Source organism: Elephas maximus, chromosome 4 (genome assembly GCF_024166365.1).
Source record: "Elephas maximus indicus isolate mEleMax1 chromosome 4, mEleMax1 primary haplotype, whole genome shotgun sequence".
Taxonomy (NCBI): Eukaryota; Metazoa; Chordata; class Mammalia; order Proboscidea; family Elephantidae; genus Elephas; species Elephas maximus.
Window position 1 is genome coordinate 139,115,086 of NC_064822.1, and position 27,843 is coordinate 139,142,928.

The 27,843-nt window shown below is 39.4% G+C and overlaps 1 protein-coding gene across 4 annotated transcripts in view; it reads left to right on the forward strand.

Moving 5' to 3' along the window:
- Positions 1-27,843, forward strand: part of ZDHHC17 (zinc finger DHHC-type palmitoyltransferase 17) — a 303,371-nt gene that overhangs the window by 227,122 nt on the left and 48,406 nt on the right. For 3 of the 4 annotated variants that reach the window (XR_007517284.1, XR_007517287.1, XR_007517285.1), the window contains one exon: positions 19,871-20,063. The exons of the other annotated variant lie outside the window; for it this stretch is intronic. The gene's annotated coding sequence lies outside the window, so the exon portion shown is untranslated. The remainder of the gene's footprint in view (positions 1-19,870; positions 20,064-27,843) is intronic. 4 annotated transcript variants of the gene reach the window in all.

A 27,843-nucleotide genomic window follows, 5' to 3' on the forward strand; every position in this document is an offset into this window, starting at 1 on the left:
AACATACAACGTGCCAGGCACTTCAGCTGAGTACGTTAAATGCATTGTCTTGTTGAGCTCTCACAGTAACTCATCTTACATGTGAGAAAGCTGAGACCCAGTGATGTTCAGGGCATTCCCCAAGTTCACACAGCTATCTAGTAGTAGATCTACATTTCACCTAACAAAAAAATGGGGCTGTATTTTTTTTTTTCTTCCTAATTCAGAGTAACATGTCTGCCTTTTGATATCTGCCTATATATTATGGGGTTTTAGGGAAATTACCGTCTCTCAGACTTTGCTCTCAGCCTTTTGTATCCTCTGCCTTCCTATTTTGCTCTGCTCCTCTTTCTTCCAGCCCACATGTTGTCATTGTTATCAGGTGCCATCCAGTCACTTTCAACTCATAGCAACCCTATGCACAACAGAACAAAACAGTGCCCAGTCCTGCACCATCCTCACAATTGTTGTTATGCTTAAGCCCATTGTTGAAGCCACTATGTCAATCCATCTTGTTGAGGGACTTCTTTTTTGCTGACCTTCTAGTTTACCAAGCATGATGTCCTTCTCCAGAGACTGATCCCTCCTGACAATGTGTCCAAAGTATGTGAGACGCAGTCTTGCCATCCTTGCTTCTAAGGAGCATTCTGGTTGTACTTCTTCCAAGACAGAATTGTTCATTGTTCGTTCTTTTGGCAGTCAATATTCTTTGACAACACAATTTAAAGGCATCAGTTCTTCTTTGGTCTTCCTTATTCATTGTCCAGCCTACATGGTATAGTAGAATGAGAAAAAAAAAAAAAATTGGAAATGGGCAGATGTATTCAGATCCCCGCTATTCAATTTTCTAAAGGTAAGAGTTGAAGCAAATTCCATAGCACTTTTTGAACCTCAGTTCCCCACTTAAAAAACAAACAAACAAGAACTTTCATCAGGTTGTTCTGATGATTAAACAGTGATAATGAATATTCTGGTCCTTTTTAAATTGCCTGACATTTCAGCTTTGTATAATACCTCATTCAAAAGAAGTATATATTCATTTCCAAAAGCCATAAAAAATAATGCAAATCATTACTGAAATGTCTAAAGGGAAAGGAAGGAGGAATCCCATTTAACATTTTCTAGAGCTTCCTGAAAATTCTCTTCCCTCAAAGTTCTTGTTCACAGGTCAGCTACCCTGACCTCTGTCCAAAAATATTAGTTCTTCCTCATTGCTGTCTCTCTCTTATGTCCCTACCTTACTGCTATAATGCCTGGTCCTTAAAGGTGACAATTCTGTTGTCTGAACTTGGATAAGGAGGTATTGCCTCATTTCTAAAGCAGTTTTCCTGACGTAAATAAATACAACAGCAAGACTCTTCTTTTTTTTTTTTTTAACAATCTCTTTGTCCTTAATTATTTCCTAGATGAAAGCAATTTTCATTCCTTAAAACTACCAGTGCTTTGCTGGCACAGCATTTTCTTCCTTTTGTCTTGCTTTTTTGGGTTATCTGTGTTTAATCTTTTCAGGTAGACTCTAAGTTAATTAATTCAGTTAGGAATGCTATAGGCTACAAGTAACAGAAAATTGAACTCACAGTGGCTTAAACAAATAGAGGTTTGCTTTTCTTACAAAATGAGTGTCAAGATGAAAGAAACCAGCTGCTGGTATTGGCTCAGCAGCTTCTTCTTTACAGAACCAAAGTGTGTAATTCTTTTGGTTCTTTGCCTCATGGTCCCAATGTGGCTGTCACATTTCTAGGCTTGATACTTGTGTCTAGGCAGAAAGTCCAGGGGCAGGGGGCAGGGAGAGGAGTAACTCTAACTAGATCTTCCTTTTCATTAGGAAAGCTTTTCCAGAAACCCTAGCAGATTTTTTCTTATATCTCACTGGTCTGGGTTGTGTCAGCTCACCACACAAAGCTGAGAGAGAGCCTAGGAGCACCATAGCAGAAGTGGACAAGAGAGAAGGGAGTTGGGATCAGGCTTCCTGTCTACCCTTCTCCTTATAGACAAAAAGTATATCTTGTTAAATTCCTCCTCATTATGCCTAATGCCACCTCCGGAACATAGAAAATACTCAATAAATATCTGTTAAATTAATGAATTTATGAATAAATAATGGCTGGATGAATAAATGACAGATGTGAAGACACATAGGCCTCAGGTAGGATTGTCTACAAGACCAGATTGGAAGTCAGATCATAACACAGAGAGAGTATTCCTTGCAGAAGTTAGGATAGTAACTTAAATGACCCACACTCTGATTTTTGAAAACTCTTAAGGCTTAGAAGAATTCCAGGTGTCTGCTATGACCTTCTAGTATTGTAGGATATTACGTAGTACTAGCTGCAGGCTTTGAGAAAATATTTCCAAAGAAATATGGAGGAGCCAATACTCTAAAGTAGATAAAATTATGACTGTTTTCTGCATTTAAGAATTTATTTGTTTTTAACACAAAAGTTTTAAACTGATAGAACTGATGAAAGGCTGAGAGAGATTTATCACAAGATGAAAGCCCTGAGTACCAATATTCACATGAAGCCAGTCCCACTTCACTTTACTCAGTGGTAGCCTTGAATCTTAGAAGAATCTCTTCATGCCTGGACACTACTCTCCTGGGCAATTGTATAGACGTGCTTTTGTGGACTAGCCTTATTCCTGCCTTTGCTTTAATGTATTCATTGCACCCCCTTCCCTTTTTTTCCCCCTTTTTTGTCACTTATTTCTAATTTATATTACCTTTTTTACTTCATGTATCTTTAGAGTCTGTCTTAAATTCTTTGTGAATAAGGCAGGATATAAGTAAACAAGTAGTGATCACACATGGTGATATTTTCTGTGCCCTTTCCTGCAACAAAACACTGAAATGACTTGCATTTTTAAATAATTAAGCATATTCAGAAATAGTCACAGCATTTGAGACAGAATTGACATCAAAGTGTTAAATTTTGATTGAATTGTCATTGAAAGTGTTAAAGACTGCACTTGAAATCTGGTCTAGGTTTCTTTGAAGTGTGACACTTTGTAAAGTTCAGGGCTGGTTTGTAACAGAAAGCCAAACTGTGAATTTAGGGATATGGTGTTCCTAATTATGACTGGCAAATCTGTTGTTTTCATAATTGCCAACCCACCCTCCCCCAGTGCTCCCTCTAATGTTCCTTGGGTGATTAATTTTTTTTTTTTTTTTTTTGATGTATTGTCTCATTTGGTTTTTTGCCTTTGATGAGGTAAAAAGGAAATTAAGAAATCTTTTCTCCTTATAGGATTTGGCTTGCACCTATGAAACAAATGTGATATAAATGTTGCTTTTCTTTACTGCTTGCTATAGACAAGGAATGAATCCAGCTAAAATCTTTTTTTTTTTTTTAAAGAGCTAGTCTCAGGAGCAAGTCTTCATTTTGTATAAATTCTCAGTTTGCAATGTCAACTGAGTAGCACTGAAAATTTAACAGGTGGCTTAGCAATTGTGGCACAAAGAGAAAGAATTATTGTAACACCTTAACTGCTTGCAGATGTCCTGGTAGGAACATAGCTGTTTCTTCTATTTCAGAGTGCAGCCTTGGCTTTTCATGTTTCATGCTTTGGCTTGTTTGTTTTGTTTTTTCTTTATTATTGATGGGACTGTCTATAAATGAACCCAACTGATTTTTGATTTATGACAAGGAGAATTTCAACTAGAGAGAGGAAAAGCCTGTCAATATAAGGAAGAAAATAAGAATTGGTAGACATGGAATGAACTGTTCATTCTTATTTAGTAAAACTAAAGGAATGTGATTGAATAGTGAGCACAAAGGAAATGACATTAGGATTCCAGAATTCTCTATTTCGTGGTAGAACAACTGTGGAACCTGCATTTAAATCTTTCTGTTCTCAAGCTTGGCATCAGTTTTGGGATATCACAATCCTGTTGTTAAATGGGATTTATTGATGTACTTAGGACATCAAAAAACTTTATTCTAGACTAGATGGGTAAGCGGTTGTGATCTCTTCTTCCTCCCTGTATTGACCTCAACCCCAGAAAGCTAGAGAATGGATAGTAATAGGAAATACTAATAAACAAACAAAAAAAAAAATTACAGAGGAATATAAATTATTTTTGTGTGATTTGTTACAAGGCTTTAAAATACAAATACAAACAGAAACCCCTAGTACAATGAAGGATCAAGACAATCATTTTTATTTTAGGCAATCAAAATTCCACCCAAGAAGTATTAGGGTGAGTGTTTAGGGATGGTGGGGGGTGGCCATTCAGAGGGGCAATGGAAAATTATGTGACTCCTGTAATATGTTTACAAAACCACCTATAACGTATTTTTTGTCCAAAAAATCAGAGATAAACCAGCTCAAGCTTCTAGGTCTAACTGCCAATTTACAGGGAATAAAGGGAACGGAGCAATATGTAAAAAGGCACCACAGCAAAATCCAGAATGTGAGAAACTCTATAGGGCAAACAATCTGGTTTATAAATGAACAGAGACTTCAAGTAAATAGTAACCACATACACATGAACCTCCTTGCTTTGTAATCTGATTTGAACAAGCCAACTATAATGAAATAAAACTGATATGATTGGGGAAATCCGAATGCTGACAGATTGGTGATTTGATGATATTAAAGAATTGTTTCTTATGTGTGATGATGATATTGAGATATTCTGAAAGTCCTTAACCTTTAAAAAGAAGTATATATTGTCATGCTTATAAATAAAACAATCAGATACCTATAATTTTCTTCAAAATAATTTGGGCGGGGGAGGTGGTTGGTGTTGTAAATGAGATAAGATTGGTCATGAGTCCATCATTAATGAAACTCAATGATGCATCTGGAGGTGGGGGTTCATTGTACTCTTTTTCTACATTTATATTTAAAGCTTTTCAAAAAAAAAAATAAACAAATAAGCAAATTAAAAAAAAAAAATCACACACATACACCAACACACACATCTTTGTAAGAACTCAGATCCTATTGTAAAAATTTCAAGTGTTTATGGCTCCACCCTAGGTTTTCTCAATTCCTCACAATGAATTATCTGTTCGTTTTTACTCACATAGTGCTCCATGCTTACTCCTGTTGTTTTTGCCATTGTGTTTGCCATTGTGTTGTAATTGCTTAGTCACCTGCGTGGTGGAATAATATTTTTGAAAGAGCTTTCGGTTACCCCATTCTGCCAGCTCAGCTAAGTGTTTATTGCCTCAGGGAAGGGGTGATGGAGGAGACATATGAAGAGAAAAAAGGAGTTTATTCTTGACCTTTGAGTTCCAAAATCTGGGCATCATGGGAAGAGGAAGAGCCCATGCAGAGAGGATAGAGTTGTTATATGATGTGTTGAGTTAGATAAGAGCTAACTCGTAGCTGGGATTCTCTGCACTGGAGTGTTGGGACAAAGGGAACATGGAGGGACGATGGAGGGAATATAGCCTAGTGGGAGACAGAGATTGTTGGGCCCTAAAATCTGGAGGATTCACACAGGCAGGTTCAGAACCGGTCTCCAAAGAGAGCTTGACTTACCCTTGACCATCCTTTAGAGAGAGCCCTGCTTGACGCCATGTGACAGCTGAGTTAGCAGTCGCAGATGGACCAGTCCCCATTCCAGTGTGGAGTGTGTATCATTGTAGCTGTCCTTCTCATTACTGCTGGAGTCTCATAATGTGAGCAAGGGATGGAGAATGGAGGGAGGAAAAGATAGGGGGGATATGGGACAGTGGGATCTGCCTGAGCTCTGAACAAATTGAGAAATAAAGAAGTGGCAAACAAGGGCCACCACCACCCTTCTTACTGATAAATCCTGGGTTAGCGATGTCCCCAGATGAGGTAGACATTTTCCTCCATTATTAGAGGTGCTGGATGAAGGGCAGGCTCTCCCTCAGTGGAAGAGGTGTCCCATGAGGCTTATGGCAGCCCTTACTACTTAATCTGGTTTTCTCCCAAGAAAAAAAGGGAGGAGATGAGGTGATCAGGCCCAGCTTATTCTTTCTAATTTTATCAGATAGGTAAATGACTATACCTCCTTGGGATGAAGAAAGGCCAGCAATATTACATTAGCTGTGCTTTTCTCCACATGGAATGGGGAAGAGGCTGTTCGTTCTAATAGTCAGCAGCTGGCACATCACTTACTGATCACCTGGCAGGAGTGATACCCATCTTCCTAAGGCTTTGCTCAGTAGCCAGTCAACTGACCCAAGTGGGACACCTACCATCTCAAAATCTCAGGACTCTTGGAAGCTACCATAGCGGAGATTGTGAACATTAACACCCGAAGGGACGGTGGTGGCTGTAAGTAAAACCTTGAAATCTCCCATTTACCCCTTAAAGTGGTGAAATACATTTCCATCTTTTCATTTATTTATTTATCTTTCTCTTCCCTACAAGTGTATAAAATTGCTTTGAGGGCATTGATTAAGCTGTATTCAAAGTTGTGTACAGTGCCTGTCAAAAGGAAGGAACTCAATAAATACTGACTGAATTAAACTGAATTATAGTAACATTTTATTAATTATATTTTTTATCAGTAAGCAGATATCCTGACCACTGACATCAGTTCTGCTTGTTTTATGGTTAAGGCCATAGAAAATCATAATCCCATATATACACAATTCTAGGCTGCCATTTATTATCTAATTTAGTCAGTAAATCTTCAAAATAGTTACTGTCTTTGCGGTGTTAGAAATTAACTCATTCTCTTTAAGTCATTGAAATAGTTAATGGAAGCAATAAATTTACCATTATTTTTCCCTGTCATCCCCTGGAGTTATGGAAATTGAAGGGATTTAACTATTATAACCATATTTTTAACTCAAGGCGGTATCAGACAATAAATCAATTTCTTAACTATTCATTGTTACTCTTATAATAGATATATAATTTATCACTGTAATAGAAAAATATTATGCCTAACTACTAACATTTTATAGGCGACAACTTCTTTCTAAACTTTAGTTTCCTTTTCTTCAGGTTGTACAAGGCCTCAGGCATGTATTTCCTCTTGTAGTAGACATTTGTCAGTTGTTTACCACTGGGCACCAATACCCCTTTCTACCTGCACCCTAATTGCTTTTAGGGCAATTGATTTTCCCACATCGTGTACAGTCTTGGTGGAATGGTAAATACGGGTATTTGAGGTATTTGTTCTTTGTAAATTCTGAAATGATTCCTGGAGGCTTCTTCTGTCAGATCCTTTCTCTTATCACTCAAATACCACCAGAGATAGGCACATCCACCACCTCTCTGTCAATTTGTTGTATTGCTTGCATATTGCCATGACACTGGAAGCTCTGCCACTGGTATTTCAAATACCACCAGGGTCACCCATGGTGGACAGGTTTCAGCAGAGCTTCCAGACTAAGACAGACTAGGAAGAAAGGCCAGGTGACCTACTTCTGAAAATTAGCCTATAAAAACCCTGTGCATCACAACAGAATATTGTTAAATATAGTGTTGAAAATGAGCACCCTAGGTTGGAAAAAAATACACAATGGCCACTACAATGGACTCAAGCATACCACTGATTGTGAAGATGGCACAGGACTAGGCAACATTTCATTCTCTTGTACGTGGGGACATTGGAATCAACTCAACGGCCAGTAACAACAACATGTGACTGTAAATCTTGTGTAGAATTATTTAAGGCTGGAGAGGGAACTGTGGGAGCTTCTGCATACCAGTGGCAGCACCTGGGCAAGGTTGATAGCAGTTCCTGCTACAAAGACCTTCTAGAATCAGTCACCTGGTTCTGTCTCTTCCAAGACTAGTTTATCAATTCCTTCCAACTTGTGCCCTGCCCTCCATGTCCTTTCAGTTGATCCTTCCCTTTTTGCTTATGTTTGCCTAGACGGTCTCTCTTGCTTTCTGCCATAGAACCCTAGCTGATTCACACAACTTGGAAGGACACGTCATGAAGTGGAAAAAACGCTGAGCTAAGAGTTGAGGGACGTGAATTACAGTTGTAGCTTTGCAACCAAGTTGCTCTGAGACCCAGGAAAAGTCATCCAAACTCTCTGGACTTCAGTTTACTGGTCTGTGAAAGCAATAGGCCACATAACATCCAAGGTTCAGTTTTAAAAACAATTCTATCACTCATGTTGTCATTGGTCAGGGAATACTATCAGTAAATAACAATACTTTGGTTAAAGTAAGAACTTGCATAAGTTTCACTTTGTTTTAACACATGAGGTACTTGTGAGTATTTCAGATCTGTTAATCCTTAACTGAACATTTAGCCTGTAGGTCATCTCTTGGGTGGGGTGACCAGATACTGGAACAGATTCCTACAATAGAGTAAATGGACATGTGATTGCCTGTTCTTGGAAAATAGTACCTCAGCTCATTGGGGAGTTTGACAGAGCCAGCCTCAAAGATGATTGATGGAATTGGCTTTAGATCCAGAGAGTAGGAAATGCTGACACATTACATTAAAATTAAGTCCAGTCAGCAGATATTTACTGTGTGTAAGGCACCCTACCTTTGGGAGGGTGTGTGCTGGTTATAAATTTGAGGTACGTATACACATTCTCTGATTTAGAAGTGTTTGTCATTTAATGTATCCTACTGAATGTTTCCTAAAATTTCTAGGCTTTCTCTTCCTTGTGTTTGGTTTCATCAAATTTGGACAATTCGAATATGAATTAGCACTTTCAGTGACCCATAAAACCAAAAAAAAAAAAAAGAAACCCTTTGCCATTGAGGCAATTCTGACTTATAGCCTCCCTATAGAACAGAATAGAACTGCCCCATAGGGTTTCCAAGGAGCAACTGGTAGATTCGACTGCCCACCTTTTTGTTAGCAGCCAAGCTCTTAACCACTACGTCACCACGGTACCAGTGACCTGTAGATGGTACAAACACTAAATGCTAGGTGCTTCAGATTTGGAACTAGTATTTGTGGTTATTATACTCGATCTGATAACTCAGTAATTAGTACTATAGCAACCCAGCATCTAAAAGAGGTTTGACAATTATCTAGATACTTGTAACGATTTCTACAATTAATCTTGGTGCCATAAAATACTTGCTAAATCTACTTTGAGATCATAATGACCCACATGTGGTTTGGTTGACTACCCAGACTCAAGCATATTCACTCCATTTGGCATTGTGTGGACCCACTTGGCTTGGAATCTTATCTCAAATCAGAGTTTCACTTCTCAAGTTTCTGCAGTAGTCTTCCATCTCATTCAGAATAAAAGTCAAAAGTCATAGAATGGCCTAGAAGGCCCTCTGTGATTTGGTTCCATTACCTCTTCATCTTCTCCCATCTGATTTTGTTCACGCCACTCCAGCCATAGTGGCTATCTTGATGTTCACTGAACATGCTGAACTCTTGACTGTCTTAGGGCCTTTGCCTATTTCTGCTGCTGGGAACTCCCTTCCTCCAGTTATCATGCCCTTTAGGTCTCTATTCCTACATAATTTTATCAGGGAGGCCTTCCCTGGGCACCCTTTACAGATAGTAAAACTTCTTCCTATTAACTCTATAGGTTAATTTATTTCTATAGATTTCTATCATTACCTGCCATATTATATGTTTATATTATTTTATTATGTCTTTCTTACTAAAACGGAGGCTACATGAGCACAGGGACTTTGTTTTGTTTACTGATAAGTTCCTAGGGTCTGGAATCATGTCTGGTACCCAGTAAATATTCGTGGAGTAAATGTTAAATATTGAATGCCATGGCTTAATAAGGGGACATTTGTTGAAGATGCCCAGAATAAAGCAACAGATTCCAGCACGCAGAGTGGGCACTAGCAAATATTTGTTAAATAAATGGAAGGTCAGTCTTCCTGCCATTCTCTCATTTAACCTGGTAACTACTTCTGGTGTTCCAGTACCTGGAGTGGTGCTTGCACATAGTGGGCAGAGTACACATGTTGTTCTCTCTCATGTTGCTTCTCTAATTCTGATGCTTTTTTCTCTTGACAATTCTAAAAACTTTTTTTTCTGCACGTAGATTCATCCCTAGACTGCTATTGATGGTAGTAAACCCATTGCCATCTAGCCGATTCTGGCTCATAGTGACCCTATAAGACAGAACAGAACTGCACCATAGAGTTTCCAAGAAGCACCTGGTGGATTCCAACTGCTGACCTTTTGGTTAGCAGCTGAACTCTTAACCACTATGCCACCAGGGTTTCTACTGATGGTAGTAAGAAAAAAAGAAATCCTAAAAGACTGTTAACACTCAGCTTGTAACCTCAAAGTAGGAATTATTATTTTTTTTGCTTATTTTTTAAATGATTTTTTTCTGATTCAATGCATGTACATTGGAAAATGAAAAAAATACAGTAAACATTATCTTTTAACACATCTTCTGTGTATTCTAGTTTATACTTCTATATGGATATGGATATGAATTTATATATATATATTCCTCACAGAAATAGGATTACACAATATATACAGTAGTCAGCTTTTTTTTTTTTAACACTTTATTTTGGTCATTTCCCTGTGGTATTTGTAAAAACATGATTCTAACTATTGCGTCATATGGATATATTGTAACTTATTTAACAACTCTTTTATTGCTTGACATTTGGGGAGATATAAAATTTTCACTTGTGTAAATGATGAATTTTTTTTTTTTGCTTAAATATTTGTTCACAGTTTATTACTAGAGGACCTCTTAGAAGTAGAATTACTGAGCCAAAGAGCATGACCTTTTTAAGGTCTTGATATATATATTGTCAAATTCCTTTTCAGAAACATTCAAATATTTTTCACTCCTTCCAGGAGTGTATGAGTGTTTCCACTGCATTGAATTAAAGCAGGATTTTAAATATATATGTAGCCTGAGTTTTCCCAGCCCACATTATCCTGGAGATAAAAATCAGGTTGTCCTAAGAGAAATAAGTAGTATTGTTCTGGTTTAAATCCCCAGCTCACTTGCCAGACTCTTCATGGTCCTCCCCAGGGGTTTCTTGATGTTCATGAAAAAGTTCTGCTACCAGCTCTGAGTGCAGAGGCCTCCAGGACCCTCAAAGCTGTGTGAAGGGGTCCTTAACTACCACCAGAGCCCACCACCAATCCACTCCCTGCCACCAACACTGCGTCTGCTGCTGTTAGAACCAGAGAGGGTCTGAGGCTGCACGCTAGGCTTGAGCACTGCTTTGTGCCAAAATTGTCCACCCTTCCTCAAAGCCAGCTGCATGCCGGGTTGCTGTGCTGAAGCTGGGAACACCACTTACGCTGGTGCCATCCCCAGAGGTGCAGAAGATCAATACCACTGTTCATTAATGATGGTAACTGACATAGGTTGAGTATTTACTATGTGCCAAACTCTTTACTCATTCAGGACTCATAACAGTTCTGTGAGTTGGGTACAATTATTACTCACATTTTGTAGATAGCCAAAACAGCATCTTTGAAAGGATTAAGAACCTTGCTAAGGTCATACATATAACAAGTACAGGATGTCTTTGAAATTTTTCTTTTTTTTTTCTTTCAGGTTCTCTTTTGAAGTATGAGGGTAAACAAAACCTTGTTTTAAATTCCTTCTATTGTGTTTGGTTGTTTCTCTTTTTTCAGTGAGTAAAAATACAGTGAAATTAAGAAACCCAGCTACCTTTGATACCATTCCTTGGAAGGGAGGATACCCAGAGTTTGTCTCATGTACTTTGGACATGTTACCAGGTAGGACCAGTCCCTGGAGAAGGACATCATGCTTGGTAAAGTAGAGGGTCAGCAAAAAGAGGAAGACCCTCAACGAGATGGATTGACACAGTGCCTGCAACAATGAGCTCAAGCATAACAATTGTGAGGTTGGTGCAGACTGGACAGTGTTGTTCTGTTGTATGAGTTGGAACTGACTTGAAAACACCTAGCAACAGAATGCTCATCAAAAGCATGTTTCTTTCTGTGTGTAAACCCTTTACTGACATTTTATAACTGTGGTCTCAGATAATATTTGTCCTTTTGTGATTGACTTATTTTGTTCAGCATAATGCCCTCCAGATTCATTTGTGTGAGATGTTTCACGGAGTATCATTATTCTTTAATGTTATGTAGTATTCCAGTTGATGTATGTATGTACCACAGTTGCTTATCCATTCATCTGTTAATGGAACAACTTTTTGGGGGAAGTGCCGTACCATTTTCCACAGTGGTTGTACCATTTTATATCCCCACCAGCAGTGTATGAGAGTTCCAATCTGCCCACATCCTCACCAGCATTTGTTGTTTTCAGTTTTGATCTTTGTCATTATTGCCGGGGTGCGGTGATAACTCATTGTTGCTTTGATTTACATCTCTCTAATGACTAATGATTGCAAGCATCTCTTCATGTATTTGCTGGTTGCCTGAATGTCTTCTTTGGTGAAGTGTCTGTTCATATCCTTTGCCCATTTTTCAATTGGATTGTTTGTCTTTTTGTTGTTGAGGTGTTAAAGTTTTCTGTAAATTTTAGAGATTAGTCTCTTGTCAGATATGTATTGGCAAATTTTTTTTCTCAGTCAGTAGGTTTTCTTTTTACCCTTTTGGAGAAGTCTTTTGATGCACATAACTGTTTAATTTTTAGGAGGTCCCAGTTGTCTAGTTAATCTTCTTCTGTTGTGCCTTTTTAGTTATGTTTGATAGTCTATTTATGCCATAATTTAGGACCTGTAGGTTTGCCTCTATTTTTTCTTACATGATCTTTATGGCTTTAAGTTTTACATTTAGGTCTTTGATCTATCTCGTTAGTTTTTGTGAATGGTGCAAGGTATGGATCCTGTTTCATTTTTCTTCAGGCCATCAATACACCTTTAATGTCCTACCACAGGGTATATCAGCTTTCCAGCCATGTCATAATTTAGTCTGCAGGGACCTTGATTACCTTTCCTTTCCACAAGACACCACACTGGTCCATTGCATTGATGACCTAGTAAGGAAGAAGTATCAATGACCTTAGACTTATCAGTCAGGCATTTGTTTGCTGTTGTTATGTGCCGTCGAGTCAGTTCCAGTTCATAGTGACCCTATGTACAACAGAACAAAAAACTGCCCAGTCCTGCACCATCATCACAATTGTTACATTTGAGCCCATTGTTGCAGCCACTGTGTCAGTCCATCTTGTTGAAGGTTGTCCTTTTTATTGCTGACCCTCTACCAAACATGACACCCTCTTCCAGGGACTGATCCCTCCTGATAACATATCCAAAGAATGTGAGATGCAATCTCACCATCTTTGCTTTTAAGGAGTATTCTGGTTGTACTTCTTCCAAGACAGATTTGTTCGTTCTTCTGGCAGTCTGTGGTATATTCAATATTCTTCTCCAACACCATAATTCAAAGGTGTCAATTCTTCTTCAGTCTTTCTTGGTCATTGTCCAGCTTTCACATGCATATAAGGTGACTGAAAACACCATGGCTTGGGGCAGGTGCACCTTAGTCTTCCAGGTGACATCTTTGCTTTTCAACACTTTAAAGAGGTCTTTTGCATCAAATTTGCCCAATGCAATGTGTCTTTTGATTTCTTGACTGCTGCTTCCATGGGTGTTGATTGTGGAACCAAGTAAAATCAAATCTTTGACAACTTCAATCTTTTCTTCATTTATTAAGATGTTTCTTATTGGTCCAGTTGTGAGGATTTTTTTTTTTTTATGTTGAGGTGTAATCCATACTGAAGGCTGTGGTCTTTGATCTTCATCAGTAAGTGCTTTAAGTCCTCTTCCCTTTTAGCAAGCAAGGTTGTGTCAACAGCATAACGAAGGTTGTTAATGAGTCTTCTTCCAATCCTAATGCCCTGTTCTTCATATGTCCAGCTTCTCAGATTATTTGCTCAGCATACAGACTGAATAGGTATGGTGAAAGGATACCACCCTGAAGCACACCTTTTCTGATTCTAAACTATGCAGTATCCCCTTGCTCTGTTTGAATGACTGCCTCTTGATCTAGGTACAGGTTCCTCATGAGCACAATTAAGTGTTCTGGAATTCTCATTTTTCACAATGTTATCCATAATTGGTTATGATCCACACAGTGGAATGCCTTTGCATAGTCAATAAAACACAGGTAAACATCTTTCTGGTATTCTCTGCTTTCAGCCAAGATCCATCTGATGTCAGCAATGTTACCCCTAGCTCCATGTCCTCTTCTGAATCTGGCTTGAATTTCTGGCATTTCCCTGTCATATGCTGCTACAGCCACTTTTGAATGATCTTCAGCAAGATTTTACTTGTGTGTGATATTAACGATATTGTTCAATAATTTCTGCATTTGGTTGGATCACCTTTCTTGGGACCAGACATAAATATGGATCTCTTCCAGTCAGTTGGCCAGGTAGCTGTCCTCCAAATTTCTTGGCGTAGATGAGTGATCACTTCCAGCACTGCATCTGTTTGTAGAAACATCTCAATTGGTATTCTGTCAATTCCTGGACCCTTGTTTTACACCAGTGCCTTCAGTGCAACTTGGACTTCTTCTTTCAGTACCATTGGTTCCTGATCATATGCTACCTCCTGAACGTTGATCAATTCTTTTTGGTATAGTGACTCTGTGTATTCCTTCCATCTTCTTTTGATATTTCCTGTGTCGTTTAGTATTTTCCCTGTAGAATCCATCAGTATTACAACTCGAGGACTGAATTTCTTCTTCAGTTCTTTTAGCTTGAGAAATACTGAACGTGTTCTTCCCTTTTGGTTTTGCATCTCCAAGTCTTCGCACATGTCATTATAATACTTTAGTTTGTCTTCTCGAGCTGCCCTTTAAAATCTTCTATTTAGCTCTTTTACTTCATCATTTCTTCCATTTGCTTTAGGACCCAATGTTCAAAAGCAACTTTCAGAGTCTCTTCTGACATCCACTTTGGTCTTTTCTTCCTTTCCTGTCTTTTTAATGACCTTTTGCTTTCTTCATGTATGATGTCCTTGATGTCATTCCACAACTTGTCATTAGTGTGTAATGCGTCAAATCTGTCCTTGAGATGGTCTCCAAATTCAGGTGGGATATATTCCAGGTTGTACTTTGGCTCTTGTGGGCTTGTTCTAATTTTCTTTAGCTTCAACTTGAACTTGCATATGAGCAAATGATGGCCTGTTCCACAGTCAGCCCCTGGCCTTGTTTTGACTGATGATATTGAGCATTTGCCTACTAAACCAAACCAAAAAAACCAGTGCCATTCAGTTGATTCTGATTCATAGCGACCTGTTTTTGTTAAGTACTGTCGATCCTATGTATAAGAGAATGAAACACTGCTTGGTCCTGTGCCATGCCCATAATCGTTGTTATGCTTGAGCCCATTGTTGAAGCCACTGTACCAATCCATCTCATTGAGGGTCTTCCTCTTTTTCGCTGACCCTCTACTTTACCAAGCATGATGTACTTCTTCAGGGACTGATCTCTCCTAACAACATGTCCAAAGTATGTAAGATGTAGTGTCACCATCCTTGCCTCTAAGGAGCATTCCGGCTGTACTTCTTCCAAGACAGATTTGTTCATTCTTTTAGCAGTCCACCGTGTATCCAATATTCTTTGCCAACACCACAATTCAAAGGTGTTAATTCTTCTTCTGTCTTACTTATTCATTGTCCAGCTTTCACATGCATATGATGCAATTGAAAATACCATGGCCTGGGTCAGGTGCAGCTTAGTCTTCAAGGTGACATCACAGCCAGTTTTGCCAACGCAATGTGTCTTTTGATTTCTTGACTGCTGCTTCCACGGGTGTTGATTGTGGATTCAAGTAAAATGAAATCCTTGACAACTTCAATCTTTTCCCCATTTATCATGATGTTTCTTATTGGTCCAGTTGTGAGGATTTTTGTTTTCTTTGTGTTGAGGTGTAATCCATACTGAAGGCTATGGTCTTTGATTTTTAATCAGTAAGTGCTTCAAGTCCTCTTCCCTTTCAGCAAGCAAGGTTGTGTCAACAGCATAACAAAGGCTGTTAATGAGTTTTCCTCCAATCCTGATGCCCCATCCACAGTTGGCCCCTGGCCTTGTTCTGATAATGTTGAGCTTTTCCATTTTCTCTTTCCACAGATGTAGTCGATTTGATACCTCTGTATTCCATCTGGTGAGGTTCTGATTACTAATGAATGCTTGCAGCTGTATCTTATTTTGAATCGTGACACATCAGCAAATGAAGGTCCCAAAAACTTGTCTCCATTCATGTCATTAAGGTCAACTCTACTTTGATGAGGCAGCTGTTCCCTAGTCATTTTTGAGTGCCTTCCAACCTGGGAGGCTCATCTTCTGGCACTAAATCAGACAATGTTCTGGTGCTATTCTTAAGGTTTTCATTGGCTAATTCTTTTCAGAAGTAGACTGCAGGGTCCTTCTTCCTGGTCTGTCTTAGCCTGGAAGCTCAGCTGAAACCTGTCTGCCATGGGGGATCCTGCAGGTATCTGAATACCGCTGACATAGCTTCCAGCATCACAGCAACACGCAAGCCCCCACAGTACGACAAACTGACAGACAAAAAAAAAAAAAAATTTTTTTTTTTTTTTTAGACACATGGGGGTATAACAACATAGAGGGTGGGGAATTAATTGCACAAAAATTCAGGCATTTTTCTAGGAGTCCAGTGGCATGGACTTGAGACATTCCTTCTAAAGTAAAGGATAAGTTATCATATCTGGCCAGTCCTACAACTGAAAAGAGGGCACAATGCCTCGTTGGCCTGTTTAGATTTTAGAGGCAACATAGCCCTCATTTGGGTGTGCTACTCTGGCCTGTTTATTAAGTGACTCAAAAGTTCATAGTTTCGAGTGGGGCTCAGAACAAGAGAAAGTTCTGCAACAGGTTCAGGCTGCTTTGTAAGCTGCTTTTCCACTTGGGCCATATGATCTGGCTGATCCAGTGGTTCTTGAACTGGCAGATAAAGATGCTGTTCGGAGTCTTTGGCCAGCCCTTATTGGTGAATCACTGTGCAGGACCTTAGAATTTTGGAGCAAACCTCTGCCATCTTTTGAAGATAACTACTTTCCTTTTGACAAACAGCTTTTGGCTTAAAACTGGACCTTAGTAGAGCCTGAACTCTTAACCATGGGCCACCAAGTCACTATGCCACCTGAGCCACCCATCATGAACTGGTTATTATATGAGTCACAGAATCATAAAGTTGGATGTGCACAGCAGCACTCCATTATGAAATGGAAGTGGTACATATGAGATGAGGCTGGAGCAGGATCTGAAGGCACTAGTGAGTTACATGAGGAAGTGGCCTAAATGCATATGGTTCCTGCTCCTGTCACATTACCTTCTCCCAGTCTGCACCTATGGCCTCATGGGGAGTTCCTTAAGATCAGTTGACTGAGGAAGAGAAAACTCGCACCTGGTTTAGAGATGGTTCTGCATGATATGTAGGCACCACTGGAAAGTGGACAGCAGCAGCACTGAGACCTCACTGAAGAGAGGAGTGAAGGGAAATCCTCCCAGTGGGCAGAAATTTGAGCAGTGAACCTGATTGTTCATTTTGCTTGGAAGGAGAAATGGCCAGATGTGCACTTGTATACTGATTCATGGACTGTGGCCAATGGTTTGGCTGAATGGTCAGGGTCTTGGAAGTAACATGATTGGAAAATTGGTGACAAAGAGGTATGGGGAAGAGGCATGTGGATAGACCTCTGTGAATGAGCCAAAAAAATGAAGATATTTGCGTCTGATGTGAGTGCTCACCAAAGGGTGACCTCAGCAGAGGAGGATTTTAACAATCAAGTGGATAGGATGACGTGTTCTGTGGATACCAGTTAGCCTCTTTCCCTTTCTTTCCTGTCATTGCCCAATGGACTCATGAACCAAGCAGCCATGGTGGCAGGGATAGAGGTTATGCATGGGTTCAGCAACTTGGACTTCTACTCACCAAGGCCGACTTGGCTACAGCCACTGCTGAGTGCCGAATCTGCCAGCAGTAAAGACCAACACTGAGTCCTTGGTATAGCCACCAGTCTTAGGGGCGATCAGCCAGCAACCTGGTGACTGATTACATTGGATTAATTCTGCCTTAGTTATCTAGTGCTGCCATAACAGAAATACCACAAATGGATAGCTTTAGCAAAGAAAAATTTATTATCTACGGTCTAGGAGGCTAGAACTCCAAATATAGGGTGCCAGCTTCAGGGGAATGCTTTCTTTCTCTTTCAGCTCTGGGGAAAGGTCTTTGTCATCAGTCTTCCCCAGTTAAGGAGCTTCTCAGCACATGGACCCCAGGTCCAAAGGATGCACACAACTGGTTCTTCATGCTTGGTGGTAATGAGGTCCCTGTGTCTCTCTGCTTGCTTCTCTCTTTTGTATCTCAAAAGAGATTGACTCAAAATATACCCTAATCTTGTAGATTGAGTCCTGCCCTATTAACATAACTGCCTCTAATCCTGCCTCATTACGATCATAGAGGTAGAATTTACAACACACAGGAAAATCACATCAGATGACACAATGGTAGACAATCACATAATACTGGGAATCATGGCCTAGCCAAGTTGACACACATTTTTGGGGGATCACAATTCAACCATAAGAACTCCCATCATAGAAAAGGCAGCATTTTGTTCTTACTGGGACAGATCCTTACTCTGGATACACTCTGCCTCCCCTGCTTGCAATGCTTTTGCCAAAACTACAACCTGTGTTTACAGAATGCCTTATTCCCATCATGGTATCCCACAATGCATTCCTTCGGATCAAGGAACTTACTTTACAGCAAATGAAGTATAGCAATGGGCTCATGCTTATGGAATTCACTGGTCTTACCATGTTCCCTGTAGCAGCTGGCTCGATAAAATGATGGAATAGCCTTCTACAGACACAATTATGGCACCAGTTAGGTGGCAGTACCTTGCAGGGTAGGGCCAATGTTCTCCAGGAGGCTGTATAAGCTTTAAACCAGCATCCAACATGTGGTGCTGTTTCCCTCATAGCCAGGATTCATGGGTCCAGGAATCAAGGAGTGGAAATCGGAGTGGCACTGCTCACTATTAACCCTAGTGACCCACTTACAAGATCTTTGCTTCCTGCCCTTGTGACCCTATACTCTGTGGATATAGAGGTTTTAGTTCCAAAGGAAGGACTGCTCCCAGCAGGAGACACAACAATGATTCCGTTGAACTGGAAGCTAAGAATGCCACCTGGCCACTTGGGGCTCATCATGCTTCTGAATCAACAAGCAAAAAAGGGAGTTACCATATCGGCTAGTGTGATTGATCCTGATTACCAAGGGAAAATCAGACTGACATTACGTAACAGAGATAAAGAAGAGTTTGTCTGGAATACAGGAGATCCCTTAGGACATCTATTAGTACTACCATGCCCTGTGATTAAAGTCAATGGAAAACTATAGCAACCCAATTTTGATGTGACTACTAGTGGCCCAGCTCCTTCAGGAATGAAGGTTTGGGTCACCCTACCAAGCTAAGAACCATGACCAACTGAGGTGCTTGCTGAGGACAAAAGGAATATGGAATGGGTAGCGGAAGAAGGTAGTCCTAAATACCAGCTATGACCATGTGACCAGTTGCAGAAAGGAGGACTGTAATTATTTTTAGTATTCATTGTTTTGTTATACATGTATGTTTGTGTGTATATTGAATATGTTTTCTTCCCTCTCTTATTCCATTACTTTTCATAAAATATAAGATGTAAGTGAGGCTTGTGTGTTTTCAGTTGTATGTATGTTAGTTGTATCATGTTAGACACAAGTATTTCTTTATAGTTGTCTTTATTTAGAGATTATATATGGTTAAGGAGATGTGTAAAGGTGCCAAGTTGACAAGGGGTGGACTGTAATGGTTAAGGTTATGTTTCAACTTGGCTAGACCATGATTGCTTGGCAGATATTATATAACCATCCTCCATTTTGTGATCTGATGTGAGCAGCCAATCAGTTGAAAGGGGGGTTTCCTTGGGGTACGGCCAGCATCCAATGTATATGGATGTTCTGGAAAAGCTCATGTTCTCTTGATTCAGCATCCAACTCATCATCCTCTGACCTCTGGTTCTTAGGACATGAGTCAGCAGCCTGCCATCTGACCTGCAGATTTGGGTATTTGCCAGCTCCCACAGCTCCATGAGCTAGCAGCCTGCTGTCTGACCTACCAATTTTGGGTTTGTCAGCCCCTGCAATCACCTGAGTCCTGAGAAGCCTCCAGCCTGATGCCTGATCATGGATTTGGGGCTTGCCAGCCTCCACCACTATGTGAGCCATTTCCTTGAAATAAATCGCTATATATATGCATTTATAGATATATACTCTATATACATGTATTTATATATACACACTTCACTGGTTTGCCCCTCTAAGGAACCCAACCTAAGACATGTGAATATTGTGGCCACACGAAATTATGATTCAACAAAGGGACTACAGCTCAGGCTGAAGCCCTGCCAAGTCTTGTAGATTTGGGGTGTACAAGGAGGAATTTTGCTGCAACATCTGCTGTGATTTTAAAACTGTGAGAGCAACATCACCTTACACGATTTCCATAAGCCTTTTCCCCCATTACTATTAGCTGTGAAAGCTGCACTTAAAAGGGAGGAAATTATGCACAGAGATAAAACTGAAAATTATTTTATTGCTTAAATAAGTGCTTTTCAAATTGAGCATTTTATGAATCCAAGGTAAAATGTAGTAATGCAAATTTGTAAATTATCTCTTTACATTTTAAAATAACCATCTCAATGTGTGGACGTTGTGTAAAATGTAACATTAGAAGAAAGAAATCTCCGCACATTTCAAAACACAAAACACTGGAAAATTTTTTCTGTTAAAGTAATAACCACAACAAAAAAAAAACTCATAAAAGTGCATTCTGTTCCCATGGTTGGGTCATCTTGCATAGGACGTAGTTGCTGCAATGATCTTTTTGTGCTTCTGAATGTGTTGATTTCTCAGTAATTATTGGCCCATCAGTTACTTCATTTTTTTTTTTCCACTATCATTCTATCCTGAACCCTATTTTTTCCTTCTAAAAGTGGAAAATGAATTTCTCAGTGTCTGGCTCTGTAACCACCCATGGTGAACTCCAAAAATGTTTGCTGAATAAATGTATGAATGTAGGCATTTCAAAGTCAACTGAAAATGAGCAGGTTGAAGCATTTATTTGAAGTTCATTATTTTACTCCTTTTGAAACAGAATTCTATTTTCTGAATTTGACAACCTTTTTAAACTCTGGATACATACATAAATTTCATACTTTATGTCACATCGATTCTTTTACATTTATGAAAGAACAAACAGGTTATTTTGGCCTGAATCTTTTGAACTTAGAAAGTTGAAATAGGTCAATGCAAACATGCAATATCTAAACTACTATATAATTACTTACATGTGCTCATTTTTAAGTATAGTAACATTTAATTTTGATTTAATTTAACCCCTTAGAGGCCTCTGAGTCCCCAGTGGGATGTAAGATCTTTCACCCACTTTGTGTATGAATGATCACTTTGAAATAGGAGCCAATGTGGAGAACATATACCTCCCCACAATGTCTATTGCTGGAACACATTTATTAAAGAGATTATGTCTCTGGAGGGAACCAGACTACTGGTATTATTTCCAATTTCAAAATATATCATTGATAAAATAGGATTCAAAATATGGAATTAAGATTTGTAGTACAGGCACACAAAACTTTCATATTGAGTGATCTATTCCCCAAAATCAATATTAATTTATTGGTTATATTTACTTAACATACTAGAAACAGATCGTTTACTCCATTAGAGTTAGAACATTCACCTCTGAAGGAACCTTAAAAATTTAACTGTTGCATGATTCCCCTGAATCTGTATTCATCTTCTCCCTAGATAGCTATACTCTGCAATTTTATCTTCTCATGAGATGTTCAGTCTAATTTAGGATAGCTCTAGTAGTTTTGGATAATAATTTAGGATAGTTCTTCCTCACAAGGAATTGAAATTTTGTATCTTTAACTTTGGATAGATCTGGCTTGCACAGACATTTTTTGTAGGAAGCTAGGTCTGGTGGGTGGAATTTACAGAGAGACTGATTTTTTTTAATTATCAAAGGACTTCCTACTGGTCAAAACTGTCCTGGCATTTAGTGGGCTGCTTTGGGGTGGTGGTGGTAGAAATGAGTTCCTTATTACTGGAAGGGTCCAAGTCTCTTCAGATGTCTTTTGAACTCCGCACATGTATATCAAACTGCCTACTTGTCATCTCCACCTGGATGTCTAAATGTTATCTCAAATTCAACATATCTAATCCCAAACTTTTGATTTCGTCTTCTTAATCCTGCTGTCCAGCAATCTTCGTCATGTAAGTAAATGACTCCTACTGTAAAGTAGCATTGAAACTCCTCCAGATTCCCAAGGGTTAAGAACCAGGATCAGTACAAAGCTGGTTCCTATGTGGAGGAGGTTAAGACATACCTCCACTCTCCAGCTTCACCATTTCTGACATCAACCGTTCCCCCCATGGCGCTCTTTACTTTTCTTTTGGATTCGATAATTTGTTGAAATGGCCACATAGAATTTGAGGACAATACTCACGGTTATGTGATTTATTAAGGAAGTAACAGGCTACAGCATGGATCAGGATCAACTTGGAAGTAACAAGAACATGAGATCAGGATCAGGAAGCACATAGGCAAGGTTTGAAAGGCTCCCCCAAGGTAGACAGCACATCCCTCTCTTCTTTCAGTGCAGGACACCTTCCAACCAGGACCGCTCTCTCAGGCCCTTCTCAGGTATGCATCCAGGTAGGCCCTCCTCTAAATACCCTCAGGGTAGGCCTCCTCGTGGCCTCGGGGTTACAGCTCTCAGCACACTTGGGCATCTATCACTGCCAAAGGCAGGCCAGTTCAGCCCCTCTTCCCCCACTGTCTTCAGCCTCTCTGTGCCTACCCCTTCTCGGCTGTGCAGGCCTCCTCTTCATGTGCCAGCAGGCACTTCTCTCAGTCATGCTAGCCTTCTCTCAGCCATGTAAACCTCTCAACTGCTAACTAGCCCAGTCCATAGCCAGTGTAGCAGCTTGCTCAGCTCTCTTAGCTGCTTTCCTTGTAGCATCTTTCTGTTGTCACTACCAACTCTACCGCATGGCCCCTTTGGGCCTATCACCATTGGTTCTGCCACAGGGCCCCTTTGGAGCTCATCGTTGTCTTCAGTGTGATAGCTCTTGACTGGTGTTATAGCTCTTTTAGGAGGTTTTTTGCCTCCTTTGTGCTTCTTCTCTCTTCTTGCCTCTTCTCTGCCTCTAAAAACAAACCTCTGTAGGGTTGGCTGCTTATATAAGAAAACTTCTGCCAATTTCAAGGCATGACCCTTCCAGCAGGACCAATCCCCTCAGTGGACTATAAGTCACTCAGTTTGCATAGTAAACCAACCAGTCCCAGCAAGTTGTCTAAAACAGACCCATCACAGGGCAGATGGCAATCCAGGACTAGACAAGAAAATGTGCAGACCATCAAGTTGTTTACAGCTAATCCAGGAAATGTCAATCAACCTGGACAAAAGTAACAAATGCTCTGAGGTAGAAAACAACCTGGGAGCCCCTCACCTCCCAAGTTGCTTCTTCAAAGAACTAGGGCAAAGGTAACTCATCAGGGCTTAGGGGGAAAATCTCTCAAGCTATTTTTCCAAAAACCAAGGAAAAAGGCCACATAAAGGAACTCATTTCACTACACCCCTTTAAACACCTTTCCATGGCTTCCTGTCTTACCTTCTGCGTGCTCACTTTGCATGGAACTCTTTTCCTCCACATATTTGCATGTCTCACTCCTCACTTTCTTGGCCTCTGCTCAAATATCACCTCTTCTGAGAGGTTCTCCTTGACCACCATATCTGATATAGAACTCCCTACCACCCCTCCCTGTCATTCTCTCTTTACCTACTCTATTTTTCCATAATAAACTGACAGTGCCACCTGATATATATGTATATATGTATGCATATGTGTGTATATATATGCATGTATATGTGTGTATGCGTGTATATATATATATATATATATATACGCATATACACACACACACATATATATATTTACTCATTTAATTGATATGTGTTGCTTCCCAACTAGAATTTAAGCTTCTTGGGGAGAGAGAATTTGTTTTGTTCACTGCTATATCCTCAGTGCCTGGAACCATTCATGGTCCATAGTAGGTATTCAGTAAATACGTGCTCAATAGTATAAGCGTTTAAATAATAAGATTTAAGTCGAAGAGCAAAATAGACAGTGAAAATGTAGCATAAACCATGTGTACACAGGATAAAGGAAGAGGGACAATGCTTATGAATTTTTCATAGTAAAGGAAGATAAATTAAGGAATCTGTTGCTCGTTTGCATAATTATCTGCCCAAAGCAGGCATCTTCCTGTGAACCTCACATACTCATTAGTACATATGTTCTCTCTTGGCCTTCAGAAGGAATTGCGAACTTCAATAGCTTTGACTGCAATCAATATCCCTAGAGAAAGCAGACCTCCAGACACCACAGATACCAGGACAGGTTGACATGATAGATGGCCAGAAGTGAGGAGAAATAATTGGTTTTTCCCCTAGGTCAGTCTTATAAGTGGAAGATAGATCCATTTTTATATCTAGAAGGCAAATAAAGCCTCATTTCCTCTTTTTTACAAATACAGTCTTCCCCTTTCCAAACCCTCTGGGCCTAGGCTTTCAAACCATGTTGAATTTCAGGGTCTCTGTTTGAACACAGCAAACCTCCTATCTCCATTAAACCTGTGTAGGATGACAACTACTTTCAATTTTTTCACTAAAATGGCCGTTTCTTCCCTGTTCTCTGCGTTAATTAAATAGCTTTTATCCTGAATTACAGTAACTGATGATTTGTACATTTTTCTAAAATGAATAGTACTATATTTTACATCCATCTTCCAATTTCTATTAATAACAGAAAACCAGATATGCTCAGAGTGAATACATTTTAAGTCTTTTCTATGTAACAAGGGCTTTAAATGCTAGTAGAGAAAGCAATCAATTTTTATTTATTTTGAAATCTAAATACATTATCTTCTAACTATTATGAAATTGAAAACTTGTCGAGAATAAATTTTGTGTGAACTATTCAATTCCTGGGAACTCTCGTGTTTTAATGACAAATACATCAGAAAAAATAAAGAAAAATATCTCTAGATTCCTCAAGGAATGAAGCTTCTTTTTTTTTTTTAGTTACATTTAGTGTTATGGGTTGAATGGGTGGAAGAATGCCACAATTCCGCAGTCTGTTTTGCAATGCATTTTAGGGAAATGTAAAATGTCAGATTCTTTGTCCCATTACTCTTAGTTCTGGGCATTTGACCTAAGGAGATAATTACAAAAGAGTTTGAAAAAATGTATACAAATGTTTCCTATGAATCTGTTTTTAATGTAGGAAAATTGGAAACATCTCAAACATCCATCAATAAACTGATTAAATAAGTTATTGCACATGCATACAATATAATTCTCAAGCTGTTAAACTTGATGTAGCCCATTATATATTTACATGAGAAGATGTTTGTGGCATACTACTGAGTGAAAAAAGCAGTGAAAAATGTTCTAATTATGACTCCATCTATGTAAAATTATGTTCTCTTTAGAAGAATATTCACTGAAATGTTAATTTATGAGTAATGGAATTCTGGTGATTTCATTGTTTTTTCCCGGGTATATTTTGGTTTTTAAGTTTCTATTTTGTACATGTATAATTTTAATAAAAGCAATGTAAATTCAAAGGTAAATTTCTATAATGAAGTAAGATTTAATTGAAAATTTACTACCTGTGGCTATTTATGACAGAAAATATAACTATAGCCAATTTTTGATCAGTTTTATGTAAAAAGAAGAAAATAGAAAAATATTGTATAAAGAATTTCTTTTCATGGAAATTATATTTCCAAAAGGATTTTACAGAATGATATAAGTAACATGACACAGAATATGATTTAAATCCAATCTTGAAGAAGAAAGACATATTTTCTTAAAATAATATCCCTTGAATTTTATAACTCTTTACAATTTCCAGCACCTTCTCATGAAAACATTCTTTCATAAGGATGTTTTAGAGTCTGCTTACTTGATATCTCGCAATGTAAACACCTAAATCCCCGATTAAATAACTTTCAGAAAGAAATACCTGAAGTGATTTTTGCTATTTGCAATTAAACCCTACCTTATAAAAAAAAAAAAAAAAAAATTTTTTTTTTTTTTTAATATACCTCACTCATCCCGTGTGTTTTTTTGGGGTGATGATTCCATGGGAAATTGTTTCCCACATTCCTTGATAGGCGATAGCAGACACCGCTTGTGCTGTAAAGATCTCCCTAGATCCTCTGTACCTTTGCTGTGTACCTGGCCCCCAGGGTTGAATGTCCTTTTGCTTCCAACAGCCCATGAACTGCTTCTCTTCTTCAAAGAACTGTCCTCAGGCTACTGGAGCAGCTTTGGCAAAGGACACAGAGGACTGGAAGAGCCTGGGGATTTATGATCCCCTAAGTGCTTTTTTTTTTTTTTAAGTGCTGGGCGGAAACCCTGGTGGCACAGTGGTTAAGTGCTACAGCTGCTAACCCAAGGGTTGGCAGTTCAACATCCGCAAGGCGCTCCTTGGAAACTCTACAGGGCAGTTCTATTCTGTCCTATAGGGTCGCTATGAGTCGGAATTGACTTGAGGGCACTGAGTTTGGTTTTTTGTTTTAAGTGCTGGGCTGCTAACAGAATGAATCGATTGGGTCCTATAATTACGCTATTAGTCAAAGGGTTAGTGTGACTCTAGGCAATGAGATCACTTTGGGAGATGAAAGGCCAGCTCAGCTCCTTTACGTTGAAAAAACCAAGCCCAAACCCAGTGCCGTCGAGTCCGACTCATAGTGACCGTATAGGACAGACTAGAACTGCCCCATAGGGTTATCCGAGGAGTGCCTGGCGGATTCAAACTGCTGACCCTTTGGTTAGCAGCTGTAGCACTTAACCACTACACCACCAGGGTTTCCTCCTTTACCTTAGGGCACAACAACTTGAAGACTGCAATTTACACTTCAGAGATCTCCTGTGGAATCAAGCTGAAACCAGCTTCCCAAGAACTTGCTGAAATCACATCCTTCCTGGTTTCTTCCTCTTTGCTGTGCTTCCCCAACTTCCTTACCGGTTCTTCTGGGAGCGCTTCTTTGCACACAAATCCCCATCTCAGGATCTGCTTTCAGGGAATACAAGTAAGACAATAGGCATAATATAGTTTTCCAAAGACTCCTGATGATTTTCCAGATTTGAATTTCATCAACATAATATTCATATCGCTATGAATCGACAGCATTGGGCTGGGTTTTACATTAGACTAAAAGCTCCTTGTGCTTTGAAGATAGGCAGGAATCAGTTGATTCTGATACTCTTATCTTTTTCCCCATTGAAACTGAACGTAAACCTTTACACCGAGGACCCAAATTAGTAAATGGAGGACATACGGTCAGGAGTCAGTATTTTCTTTTTAAATTTTTATTGTGATTTAAGTGAAAGTTTACAAATCATGTCAGTCTCTCATACAAAAATTTATATACACGTTGCTATATACTCCTAGTTGCTCTCCCCCTAATGAAACAGCACACCCCTTCCCTCCATTCTCTCTCTTCCTGTCTATTTGGCCAGCTTCTGACCCCCTCTGCCCTCTCATCTCCTCTCCAGACAGGAGCTGCCCACGTAGTCTCATGTGTCTACTTGATCCAAGAAGCTCACTCTTCACTAGTATCCTTTTCTATCCTTTAGTCCAGTCCAATCCCTGTGTGAAGAGCTGGCTTCAGGAATGGTTCCTGTCTTGGGCTAACAGAAGGTCTGGGAGCCATGACCTCCAGGGTCCTTCTAGTCTCAGTCAGACCATTAAGTCTGGTCTTTTTATGAGGATTTGGGGTCTGCATCCCATTGCTCTCCTGCTCGCTCAGGAGTTCTCTGTTGTGTTTCCTGTCAGGGCAGTCATCGGTTGTAGCTGGGCAAGGAGTCAGTAATTTTATTTGAGATTACATCTAGAT